The following is a 13207-nucleotide window of genomic DNA, read 5'->3' as shown; positions in this document are numbered from 1 at the left end:
GTGAGTAAGAGGGAGAGAAGGCAAAGGAGCTGATTGTGGGGACGTTGTTAGAACTGTAAAGCATCACTCCGGAGACACTGTGGGGCGTTTCAACGAGAATCGCGTCGCAGGCATTTTTCTGTTGCTCGTCCCCCTCCCGCGCCAATCGCACAGCCCGGCCGCGCCCAGGTTCCGGATCTGAGTTTGGGGTCCGCCCGGGGGCGGAACTCCAGCCCTGAGATTCTGGCCTTCCGGACTCTTTGGGCTCCGCTCTTCTCGGCAGCCCCAACGTCTGCACCTTACGCTTGGCCACTGGTTTTAGTGAGTCCTTAATGCGTAGGATCCTACAGCTGCCAGACTGTTCAATAGAGACCATCTCATTTCATTTCTGCCGTATTTTAGAGATGAGAACACCGACGTCCCCCTTACCTGAAATAGCAGGACGGATGGAGCCAAGAACCCGGGGTTCAAATTCTAACTTTGTGCCTGCCTCTGCACAAGCCATAACCGTGCTCTTTTTGAGGGAGCTGAGTTTGTTAAAGGGGTTCAACCCACCTACCTCACTGGTTGGATGGGAAGCTTAAGAAACAAAGTGTTGGGAAAACATGGGCCCAGTGTGCACTGAGCACAAAACCGCGCTGGACAAAAATGCTCTTTGAAACAAAATCTTAGTACTCAACTCTACTGAGGCTCCGTGAAGACAGAGACAAGGTCATTCCTGTACCACCCGCTCCGCAAAAGTTTATGGCCCCAAATCCTTTCCCATGTGGTAAAATGATATTCAACAAGGGTGCCAGGACCATTCCATGAGGTAAATCTACTCTTTTCAACAAACAGTATTGGGAAACCTGGATATTCACATGTGAAAGAATGAAGTTAAACCTTTACCTTATACACCATATACAGAAGTTAATTCATAATGCACCAAAGAACTACATGTAAGAGCTGAAAGTATAAAACTGTTAGAAGAAAACAGGAAAGCTTCATGACATTGGATTTGGCAATGATTTCTTGGGCATGACAGCCAAAGCACAGACAGCAAAAGAAAAAAGATAGGTAAGTTGGACTACATCAAAATTTAAAATTTCTGTGCGTCAAAGTACGCAACAGAGTGAAAAGGCAACCCATGGAATGGGAGGAAATATCTGCAAAGCATGTATCTGCTAAAGAGTAAATAATATATAGAATATGTAAAGAACTCTTACAATGTAACACGGGAACAAAAATCCTGGTTAAAAAATAGGCAAAGGAGTTGAAGGTATTTCTCCAAAGATATACAAATGGCCAATAGGCACATGAAGAGAAACTCAACATTACTAATCATTAGGGAAATGCAAATGAAAACCACAATTAGATACATCTCACAGCTATTGGATGGCTACTATTTAAAAAAAAAGGAAAGTGTTAACAAGGCTGTGGAGAAATTAGAACCCTTTTGCATTGTGGGTGGGAACTTAAAATGGTACAACCACTAGGGAAAACAGAATGGTGGCTCTTCAGAAAATTAAAACTAGAATTATGAGAGGCACCTGGCTGGCTCAGTTGGTGGAGTGTGTGATTCCTGATCTCGGGGTTGTGAGTTTGAGTCCCACATTGGGTGTAGAGATTACTTAAAAAAAAAAAAAAAATCTTAAAAAAAATAGAATTACCATACTATCCAGCAATTCCACTTTGGGGTACATACCCCAAAGAATTGAAAGTAAAATCTCTAAAAAATATTTGTATACCCATGTTCATAGCAGCATTATTCACAAGAGCTAAAATGTGGAAGCAACCCAAGGGTCCATGAACAGATGAATGGATAGAGAAAATATGGTATATACATACAATGAAATATTATTCAGCCTTTAAAAGGAAGGAAATTTTTTATATATATATTTATTTATTTGACACAGAGAGAGAGAGAGAGATCACAAGCGGGGGACTGGGGGGGCAGAGGGAGAGGGAAAAGCAGGCTCTCGGGTGGAGCAGGGAGCCCAATGCAGGGCTGGATCCCAGGACCCCAGGATCATGACCTGAGCCACCCAGGCACCCCTAAAAGGAAGGAAATTCTGATACATACGATAACATGGATGAACCTTGAGGACATTTTGCTAAGTGAAATAAGCCAATCACAAAAAAGAGAAATACTATAAGATTTCACTGATAAGAGGTATAGAATAGTCAAATTCATAGAGACAGAAAGTAGAATGGTGGCTGCCAGGGGGTGGGGGGTGTGGGGACAGGAATGGGGAGTTATTGGGGCGCCTGGGTGGCTCAGTCGTTAAGTGTCTGCCTTCGGCTCAGGTCATGATCCCAGGGTCCTGGGATCGAGCCTCACATCGGGCTCCCCGCTCCGCGGGAAGCCTGCTTCTCCCTCTCCCACTCCCCCTGCTTGTGTTCCCTCTCTCGCTGTGTCTCTCTCTGTCAAATAAATAAATAAAATCTTTAAAAAAAAATAAAAATAAATAAAAAAAAAAAGGAATGGGGAGTTACTGTTGTTTCATGGGTACAGAGTTTCAGTTTTGCAAGATGAAAAGAATTCTGGAGATGAATGATGGTAATGGTTGCACAAGGTGAATGTAATTAACACTACTGAATTTCTACACTTAAAAATGTACACATAGGGGCGCCTGGGTGGCTCAGTCGTTAAGCGGCGCCTTCGGCTCAGGTCATGATCCCAGGGTCCTGGGATCGAGTCTCACATCCGGCTCCCTGCTCAGCGGGGAGCCTGCTTCTCCCTCTCCCACTCCCCCTGCTTGTGTTCCTGCTCTCGCTGTGTCTCTGTCAAGTAAATAAAATCTTAAAAAAAAAAAAAAAGGTCTTTTCATAGTTTGAGCACAGTATTTACTCAATAAATATTTGTTGTTTAATGTATTGAAAACGACTTCTTACAGGCCAGTTTGCCAGGGGAACTTAGCAATTTTCAGTTTCATTTTAAAATTGGGAGCACACTGCCCATGCTGCATGTTTGTGAAATTTAGGTTAAAAGCTAAAAGAAAGTTTATTTGGTCGACAGTTATTTTTTAGTGCTACTAAAAATAGCACTAAATTTTAGGACTACTATGGTCCAGGCACAAAATTAATATCCATATAGCAAAAGCTTTGTCAATGTTTCCACTTAATGACAAGTCTAATTTGTAGGGCAAGATAAGACATGAAAATGCCCAGTGTAGTGCTGGTACACAATAGGAAGTCAACAAATGTGAGTTTCCCTTCATTATTCTTGTACTACAGAGTAATTAGGCATATTTGGAGAGCAGTTCTTGTAAATGACCACAATTGATATTTACTTAGGTAGCCCAATGAACAAATTCTACGGACCACTAGAGACAAACTGGTTAGAGCAAGGAACTGCCTGAAGGCCTGGAAATCAGGGTAAATGGATGTAAACAAATGTCTTATATAGAAAAAAAAAAAGTTGGGGTGGGGAGGAGCACAAGAGGACACAAAATTGTTGGTGCATTGTAATCCGCCAGGATTATACCAATGTTCTGACTTGGTAATCCACTCATCAGGTCCTGAAGGTGGATGTTACTGGAGAAAACTGGTCCTAGACAGCTTAAATAATTCAAACAAGGTCACACAGTAGTAGGAGGCAGAAGCTGGCTTATGATTCAAGCCTGACTACAAACAAATGTGAGAATCAGAAAGCCAATTGAGAAGCGAATCACCCAGTCTTTTGGAAAGAATTGGGAGAGGGGTTCCTCCATCACTCCACAAGGATAGATTCTTCTAGGTGCCCTGGCCCAGATAAAAGCTCTCAGGGATCTGTTTGATTTTTTTCCTTCTATATTATCAAGCTCTAAAACTCTTTGGAGTCACAGACCTCTGTGAAAATCTGATGAAAGCTTTTCATTCAGTCAGATATTCATTCAATAAACATCTCTGAGCTACCAGGCAGTATTCTGTGACCTGGGAATACAATGGTGGACAAAGTATTCAGGATCCCTAGCCTTCTGGAAAGTAAAATCTGCCTATGGACCTTCTCCATGGAAAAAGGCACTTTTGCCTGAATGTTTATATACAGTTTCAATCAGCAGAACCTCAGCCATCTTGGAGCCTATCCTTGGACAAGAGCCCCTACATACTGCATAAGGTTCCTTCAATTGGACTTCAATTTTGTGTTTAGTTTCATATCAGGACTTCTTGACAAAGTTAGTCTTTTTCCTTTTACTTCTTGGTTTTATCCTGTGTTATTCATCTATTCAATCAACTAATTCATTCATTCAGCAAACACTTGAACACTTGTTTAATGCCAGGCATTTGGTTAGGCACTGAGGGAAGCCACATTTCCTACCAATGAAAAGCCTTAGTGAAAGAGACAGATGCACAAAAAATTATGATAAAATGTCAAATACCATAATAGATAGATGATACCATAATATAAAAAAACAACAACTACTCTCTTCTGAATAACGTCTAAATGGGTCAAACATTTAATGGCCCTCAAATGTCGTCTTATCAATAACAAAACCAAATCAGCATTATCCCTACTTTACAGGTGAGAAAACCAAGGCTTAGCAATGTTAGGAAACTTGCCCATGATTTTCAACTAGTCAACAGCTATATGTAATACACACATACAAGCACACACATGCACACACACATACACATGATACAAATATTGAGAAAAAAAAAGTATGTTTGCAAACCTGGAATAAGATACCTTCTAACGCAAGACATAAATACCAGAAGCCGTAAATGAAAAAATGGATCAACTTAACATTTAAAATTAAAAGCCTCTACAGTAATCTCTTGGACATTGGCCTTAGCAACATATTTATGGATATGTCTCCTCAGGCAAAAGAAACAAAAGCAAAAATAAACTATTGGGACTATACCAAAATAAAAAGCTTTTGCACAGTGAAGGAAACCATTAACAAAACAAAAAGGAACCTAGTGAATGGGAGAAAATATTTGCAAACGATATATCTGATAAGGGGTTGATATCCAAAATATATAAAGAACTTATACAACTCACCCCCCCCCAAAAAAAAAGCCAATCCAATTTAAAAATGAACAGAGGACCTGGATAGACATTTTTCCAAAGAAGACATACAGATGTACAACAGACACATGAAAAGATCCTCAACATGACTCATTATCAGGGAAATGCAAGTCAAGACCACAAGGCGATATCACCTCACACCTGTCAGAATGGCTAGTATCAAAAAGACAATAAATAACAAGTGTCGGCAAGGATGTGGAGAAGAGAGAACTCTCGTGCACTGTTGGTGGGAGTGTAAATTGGTGCAGCCACTGTGGAAAACAGTATGAAGTTTCCTCAAAAAATTAAAAATAGAAATACTGTACAATCCAGTAGTTCTACTATTGGGTATTTACCCAAAGGAAATGAAAATGCTAATTCAAAAAGATACATACAACTCTATGTTTATCAAAGCATTATTTACACAGCCAAGATATGGAAGCAAGTGTCCATCAATAGATGAATGGATAAAGATATGATATATATATACAATGGAATATTACTCAGCCTTAAAAAAGAATGAGATGTTGCCATCTGCAACAACGTGGATGGAACTAGAGGGCATTATGCCAAGTGAAATAAGTCAGAGAAAGAGAAATATGATATGATTTCACTTAAATGTGTTAATTAAAAAAAACAAAACAAAAAAACCCCAGAGTCTTAAATACAGAGAACAAACTGGGAGTTGCCAGAGGGGAAGTGGGTGGGGAGATGGGCAAAATAGATAAAGGGGATTAAAAGGTACAAAAAAAAATTAAAAGTCTCTATTTGATGAAGGATTTCATACAAGTGAGAAGTAGGAGAAAATAACTGTAATATATATTAATAGTCAAGGGATTAGTAGTAGCTAATAATGCCCCCCTACCAGGTGAAATTTACATAAAGTAAAATGCACAGATCTTAAGTATGAAATTTCATAAGTTTTGACAAATGTAATGCCCATGTAAACGCCCCAATCAAAACATAAAACATTTCCATCACTCCAGGAACTTCCTTCATTCCCCTTTCCAGTAACTCCCCATCTCCTCTGTCCAAAGGAAAACAACTATTCTCATGCTATCATCAAATATTTAATGTTATTTCTTTAAATGTTCAAGTTCTCTTAACTAGATGGTAAGTTTCTTTAAAGGAAGACCTGCCTATTTTTTTTTTGCCTAGTTTTTTTTTTTGTGTGATAAAATACATATAACATAAAGTTTGCCATTTTAATCATTTTAAAGTGTACAGTTTAGTGATACTACATTCATAATGTTGTACAACCATCACCACTATTTTTTCCCAAAACTTTTCATCACCCCAAACAGAAATTCTGTAACCATTAAGCAATTACCCATTACCCCCTTGACCCAGACCCCAGTGACCTCTTTTCTACTTTCTATTTCTATGAATTTGTCTATTCTAGATATTTCATATAAATAGAATCATACAATGTTTGTCCTTTTGTGTCTGGCTTATTTCTCTTAGCATAAGGTGTTCAAGGTTCATCCATGTTATAGTGTATGTCAGAATTTCTTTTCTTTTTAAGGCTGAATAATTCCATTGTGTATACACACCACATTTTGTTCATTCATTTGTAGATGGACACTTAGATTGTTTCCACATTTTGGCTATTGTGAATAATGCTGCTATGAACATTGGTGTACAAGTAACTGTTTGAGTCCTTGTTTTCAAATCTTATATGCCTAGAAATGGAATTGCTTGGTCCTATGGTGATCCTATGTTTACCTCTTTGAGAAACTGCCAGACTGTTTTCCACAGCGGCCACACCACATTCCATCCCCACTAGCAACATGCAAGGGCTCCAATATCTCCACATTCTCACCAACACATATTTTTATCTTTTTTATAACAGCCATCCTAGTGCATTGGAAGTGGTGTCTCATTGTGGGTTTTACTTGCATTTCCTAATGACTAATGGCATTGAACATTTTTCATGTGCATATTTGTCATTTGTATGTGTTCTTTGAAAAAAATCAAGTGCTTTGTCCATTTTTGAATTAGGTTGTTTGTGATTTTGTCATTTGAATTGTAGGGGTTCTTTATTCTGGAAATTAATCTCTTATCAGATATGTGATCTGCAAATATTTTCTCCCATTCTGTGTGTTGTCTTTTCACTCTTTTTTTTTTAAAGATTATTTATTTATTTATTTGACAGAGAGAGACACAGCAAGAGAGGGAACACAAGCAGGCGGAGTGGGGGAGGGAGAAGCAGGCTTCCCGCGTAGCAGGGAGCCCGATGCGGGGCTGGATCCCAGGACCCTGGGATCATGACCCGAGCCTAAGGCAGACGCTCAACGACTGAGCCACCCAGGCGCCCCATCTTTTCACTCTCTTGATGGTGCCCTTTGATATACAAGTTTTTCATTCTGATGAAGTCTAATTTTTCTATTTTTTTCTTTTGTTGCCTGTGCTTTGATGTAATATTTAAGAAATCATTGCCAAGGTCATGAAGATTCGTCCCTATATTTTCTTCTAAGAGTTTTATAGTTTTAGTTTTTTACATTTAAGTCTATTATTCATTTTCAATTAATTTTGTATATATGGTATAAGGGTCTAACTTCATTCTTTTGCATGTGGATATCCAGTTTTTCTGGCACCATTTCTTGAAAAGACTGTTCTTTCCCCCATTGAGTAATCTTGGCACACTTGTCAAAAATCAGTTAACCATATATAGAAGCATGTGTTTCAAGACTTGCAAAATATGGATCTAATAATTTTTTTTATTTTAATTCAATTAATTAACATATAGTGTATTATTAGTTTCAGAGGTACAGTTCAGTGATTCATCAGTCTTACGTAACACCCAGTGCTCATTACATCCCATGCCCTCCTTAATGTCTATCACCCAGTTACCCCATCTCCCACTCCCCCACCCCCAGCAACCCTCAGTTCGTTTCCTATGATTAAGAGTCTCTTATGGCTTGTCTCCCTCTCTGGGATCTAATCATTTTTCACAAGATTTTTTCATACCTGTTTTTGGATGATCAGTGTATAGATGATATTTGAAGCCATTGATGAAAAAGAAGTTGTTTTCAAATTACATTATTGTCTAAATCTTTTTGATTGCGCACTTCTATCAGGAAGAACTTTTGAGCCTATACCTTTGACAGATATAACTGTTTACTTGTAAAGTTTTTTACAATATTTATTAATGCATTATTTATTATATAAAACATGCAAAAAATAGATAATTGAAAAGTGTGAAAAAATCAATTGACCTTAGATATGAGGGTTTATTTCTGAGTTCTCAATTTTATTCTATTGGTCTATATGTCCATCCTTTACCAATACCACACTGTCTCCATTACTGTAGTTTTGTAGGAAGTTGCAAAATCAGGGAGTGTGAGTCTTCCAACTTTGTTCTTCTTTTTCAAGATTGTTTTGGCTATTTGGGGTTTCTTGCAATTCCATATAAATTTGAGGGTTGGCCTTTCCACTTCTGAAAAAAAAAATCCACCATTGGGGTTTGATAGAGATTGCACTGAATCTAGAGATCTCTTTGATTAGTATTATCATCTTAACTATTTTAGGTCTGCCAATCCAAGACACAGGATGCCTTTCTATTTATTTAGGTCTTCTTTAATTTCTTTCCCCAATGTTTTGTAGTTTTAAGTGTACAGATCTTACACCTCATTGATTAACCTTATTCCTAAGTATTTTATTATTATTATTATTATTATTATTTTGACAGAGAGAGACACAGCGAGAGAGGGAACACAAGCAGGGGGAGTGGGACAGGGAGAAGCAGGCTTCTTGCTGAGCAGGGAGCCCGATGCAGGGCTCAATCCCAGGACCCTGGGATCATGACCTGAGCCGAAGGCAGCTGCTTAACTGACTGAGCCACCCAGGCGCCCCTGACATTGTTTTCTTGACTTGCTTTTCTGATTGTTCATTCCAAATAGTGAACTTTTATTGAAAGTTTGCCATGTACCAAACATGGTGCTATGGCCTTTATAGGGATTATTTCATTTAAATCTCAAAAACTACACAAGAAACATACTGTTTATTATTACCATTCCACTTTATAGATGAAGAAAGTGAGAGTGCTTTACAAAAGTTATACATCTATAAATGGTGGAGCAAATATTTAAACTGAGGCAGTTTAGGGGCGCCTGGGTGGCTCAGTCATTAAGCGTCTGCCTTCGGCTCAGGTCGTGATCCCAGAGTCCTGGGATTGAGCCCCGCATCGGGCTCTGCGGGGCTCTCTGCTCAGCGGTAGGCCTGCTTCTCCCTCTTCCATTCCTCCTGCTTGTGTTCCCTCTCTCTCTGTCAAATAAATAAATAAAATAAAATAAAAAATAAAATAAACTGAGGCAGTTTATATCTAGATCTGTGTCTTTAACTTGTGAAGTATATTGCGTCTAGCATAATGTCTTGAATATATTATATAAACTTTACTGATATCTTTCCAAGATATATATTTAAAAAACTATCTGCCAAATATTTGTGTATATAGAAGATATAATTTTATATAAAATTATATATACATATATTTTATGTAATTATATATATATTTTTTATTATATTCACATTTAGTAAAAATAGATAATAAAGGGTCTGGAAGGGCACACAGGACCAGTCATTAACTTTAGGGGGGCACGTGACAGTAGTAATTTTGCTTTGTCCTAAAAAGGAATTTAGTTATTCCTTTTTTTTTTTTTTTTAAGATTTTATTTATTTATTTGACAGAGACACAGTGAGAGAGGGAACACAAGCAGGGGGAGTGGGAGAGGGAGAAGCAGGCTTCCCGCACAGCAGGGTGCCCGATGCGGGGCTCGATCCCAGGATCCTTAAGCAGACGCTTAACGACTGAGCCACCCAGGCGCCCCTAGTTATTCCTTTTTTAAAAAAAATATTTTATTTATTTATTTGACAGAGAGAGAGGGAGCACAAATAGGGGAAGCAGCAGGAGAGGGAGAGGGAGAAGCAGGCTCCCCGCTGAGCTGGACTCTGGGATCCAGGACCCTGGGATCATGACCTGAGCCAAAGGCAGCCGCTTAACAACTGAGCCACCCAGGGAATCCCTAGGAATTTAGTTATTCCTAATGTTATTTGAAAAAAACTTATTTTTCATCAATGGCTTCAATTATCATCTATACGCTGATTATTCAAAAATCCCTATCTCTAGGCCATACACTGAAGTCAAGTTTAAGGTCCATATTTTCAAATGTGTCTTTATTTATTTTTATTTTTTTAAGATCTATTTATTTTATTTGAGAGAGACAGTGTGTGTGTGTGTGTGGAGGGGAGGGGCAAAGGGAGAGGGAGAGAGAGTCCCAAGCAGACTCTCAGCCAAGCGTGAAGCCTGACATGGGGCTCAATCCCACAAGCCCCAGATCATGACCTGAGCCAAAACCAAGAGTCCAACGCCCAATGAATTGCACCACCCTGGCACCTCTCAAATGTCTTTTTAAAAGCTCCATTCATATGGGGCACCTGGGTGGTGCAGTTGGTTAAGCATCCAACTGGTGATTTCCACTCAGGTCATGATCTCATGGGTTTTGGGATCAACACCCATGATGGGCTTCATGCTCAGCAGGAGTCTGCTTGAGATTCTCTCTCTCCCTCCCTTTTTGCCTCTCCCTTCACTTATGCACACACACTCTCTCTCTTTCTCTAAAATAAATCTTTTTTAAAAATTAAAAAAAAAACAAAACTCCATTCATTCAACAAACATTTGTTGAGTGTCCTCTGTGCGCCATGAACTGTTCTAAGTTCTGGAGATCTAATGGTGTGGACGTATCTCTGGCTTCAAGGGTTCATAGCTTTGTCTATTCCTGGTGTCTTACAGGAATAGACAAAGCTCATGGAATGACATCAGTGAAGAGGGCAGGATAGAGACTCATGGAATGACATCAGTGAAGAGGGCAGGATAGAGACCTCTAGCAGGCCATCCTCCCCAGAACTACCAAAAAAACCCAGAAAAAAAACCGTCAGAATGAACATATCAGAACTCTGGAAGATAGAGGTTTACAGCAACTATGTGAATTCTTAACCAACAGGAACTGGGTAAGAGAGCTTTGTGGTGTTTTAATGTTAACCTTACTCCACCCCTTCCCGGCACAGTGACAATCTTGATGACTGTTTCTGGTGTGGGTACCTGGTCCCAAAGGGAACAGAATGGACCTTTTCCCAAGGAATTATATTTGTGTGTTTTGACCTGCTATGGGTTCCCTGAAAGACTGATGCAATTATTTTGTCTAATTCAGAACACCCTCAGGGCAGAGAAGCAGCTACATGGAAGACCTTCCCAGAAAACATTAAAAGCTATGTGAGGGGCGCCTGGGTGGCTCAGTCATTATGAGTCTGCCTTCGGCTCAGGTCATGATCCCAGAGTCCTGGGATCGAGCCCCGCATTGGGCTCCCTGCTCCCCGGGAAGCCTGCTTCTCCCTCTCCCACTCCCCCTGCTTGTGTTCCCTCTCTCGCTGTGTTTCTCTCTGTCAAATAAATAAATAAATTCTTAAAAAAAAAAAAAAAAGGCTAAATGAACAAGCCAGTGCCAACTGGGGCAAAAGATAATAGATGAGGCAAACAATAGGTATACCAAAGGCCAGTGAGGAAAAAAAAAAAAAAAGGGAAATGAGAATCTTTGGAAAATAGGGCTTTGAAAAACTCCCAGGGCAGGATACATGCTCAGAAAATACATGAAAAGACCATAGGTTTCATTTCTGGCTGGTCTTTAGGTTCAGCACAAGCACTAAATGAAGGCAGAGTTGTGAGTGGCCAGGCTAAGTGCTGAAGGAGTGCCCCAACACAGAGACAAATCTGAAAAGACCCAGAAAGTATTTTTTTTTATTTTCCTTTCCTCTCCTCTTCCCCTCCCCTCCCCTTACTCTTCCTTCTCTCTCTCTTTTCCACATCATAATTTCAAAATGTTTAGTTTTCACAAAAAATTACAAAGCATGCAAACAACAACAACAGCAAACAGTAAAATATGGCCCACTCACAGGAAAAAGAAAGTAATAGAAACTGTCCCTGAGGAAGCACAGACTTTGGATTTCTGAGACAACGACTTTAAATTAACTGTCTGTAATATGCTCAATAAGCTAAAGAAAACCGTGGACAAAGAACTAAAGGAAACCAGAACAATATCTCAACAAATAGAGAGTATTAATAAAGAGATAGAAATTATAAAAAAGAACCAAATAGAAATTTAGTAACTGAAAAATACAATAATTTTTTTAAAGTACAATGATGTTTTAAAATGTGCACAGGATTTGTTTTAATCAGGTATGATAAGACATGGAAATTAATGTCATGAAGGAAGAAGTTTATATACTCAGAGAAACCTAGAAGCAAGAAGCACAACAACCACACAGGGCAACATGGAGAAGGACCAGGATCAGTCAGGAGGCAGAGGGAGTAGGAGGAAATTGTCTGCTTGATATTCTCTCTCTGCCTCTGTCCCTCCCCCTGCTTGTGCTATAAATAAATAAATAAATAAATAAATAAATAAATAGGGGCGCCTGGGTGGCTCAGTCGTTAAGCGTCTGCCTTCAGCTCAGGTCATGATCCCAGGGTCCTGGGATCGAGCCCCGCATCGGGCTCCCTGCTCCGCGGGAAGCCTGCTTCTCCCTCTCCCACTCCCCCTGCTTGTGTTCCCTCTCTCTCTGTGTCTCTCTCTGTCAAATAAATAATTAAAATCTTTAAAAAAAAAAAAAAAAAAGAAAGAAAAAGGAAAAAAAAATAAATAAATAAATAAATAAATAAAATCTTTTAAAAAATTAACTCAAATGGATCAAAGATCTAAACTTAAGTGCTAAAACTATAAAAATCTCAGGAAAAAACAGAGACAACTCTTTGAGATATTGTATTTGTCAATGATTTCTTGGATGTGACACCCAACAGCACAAGCAACAAAAATTTTAAAAAAGATAAATTGGACTTCATCAAAATGTAAGTTTTGTGTACTCAAGAATACTACCAAGAGAGTGAAAAGAAAACCCACAGGAGAAAATATTTGCAAATCATGTATCTGATAAAGGGTTAATATAGAGTATATAAAGAACTCCTAACTAGTCAACAACAGCAAAAAACAACCCAACTTTTAAAATGGGCAAAGGACTTGAATAGACATTTCGCCAAAGGAGATATACAAATGGCCAATAAGCACATGAAAAGGTGCTGGGCATCATTAGTCATTAGGGAAATGCAAATCAAAATCACAGTGACATAATACTTCACATCCACTAGGAAGGCCATAATAATAGCAATAAAGAAAGGAAAATAACACATGTTGGTGAGGATGTGGAGAAATT

At 39.0% G+C, this 13207-nt stretch overlaps 1 long non-coding RNA gene across 4 annotated transcripts in view; it reads left to right on the top strand.

The window, feature by feature from the left end:
* Window positions 1-13207, top strand: part of LOC118540542 (uncharacterized) — a 31528-nt gene that overhangs the window by 93 nt on the left and 18228 nt on the right. For 3 of the 4 annotated variants that reach the window (XR_013448772.1, XR_004919696.2, XR_013448770.1), the window contains exon 1: window positions 76-1035. The exons of the other annotated variant lie outside the window; for it this stretch is intronic. This is a non-coding gene — a long non-coding RNA (uncharacterized LOC118540542). Of the gene's footprint in view, window positions 1-75; window positions 1036-13207 lie in introns of those variants that run through there. 4 annotated transcript variants of the gene reach the window in all.

This window comes from Halichoerus grypus, chromosome 6 (assembly GCF_964656455.1).
Source record: "Halichoerus grypus chromosome 6, mHalGry1.hap1.1, whole genome shotgun sequence".
NCBI classification, from domain to species: domain Eukaryota; kingdom Metazoa; phylum Chordata; class Mammalia; order Carnivora; family Phocidae; genus Halichoerus; species Halichoerus grypus.
The sequence above is the reverse complement of the archived record's forward strand: the minus strand, read 5'-3'. Positions and strand labels throughout refer to the sequence as shown.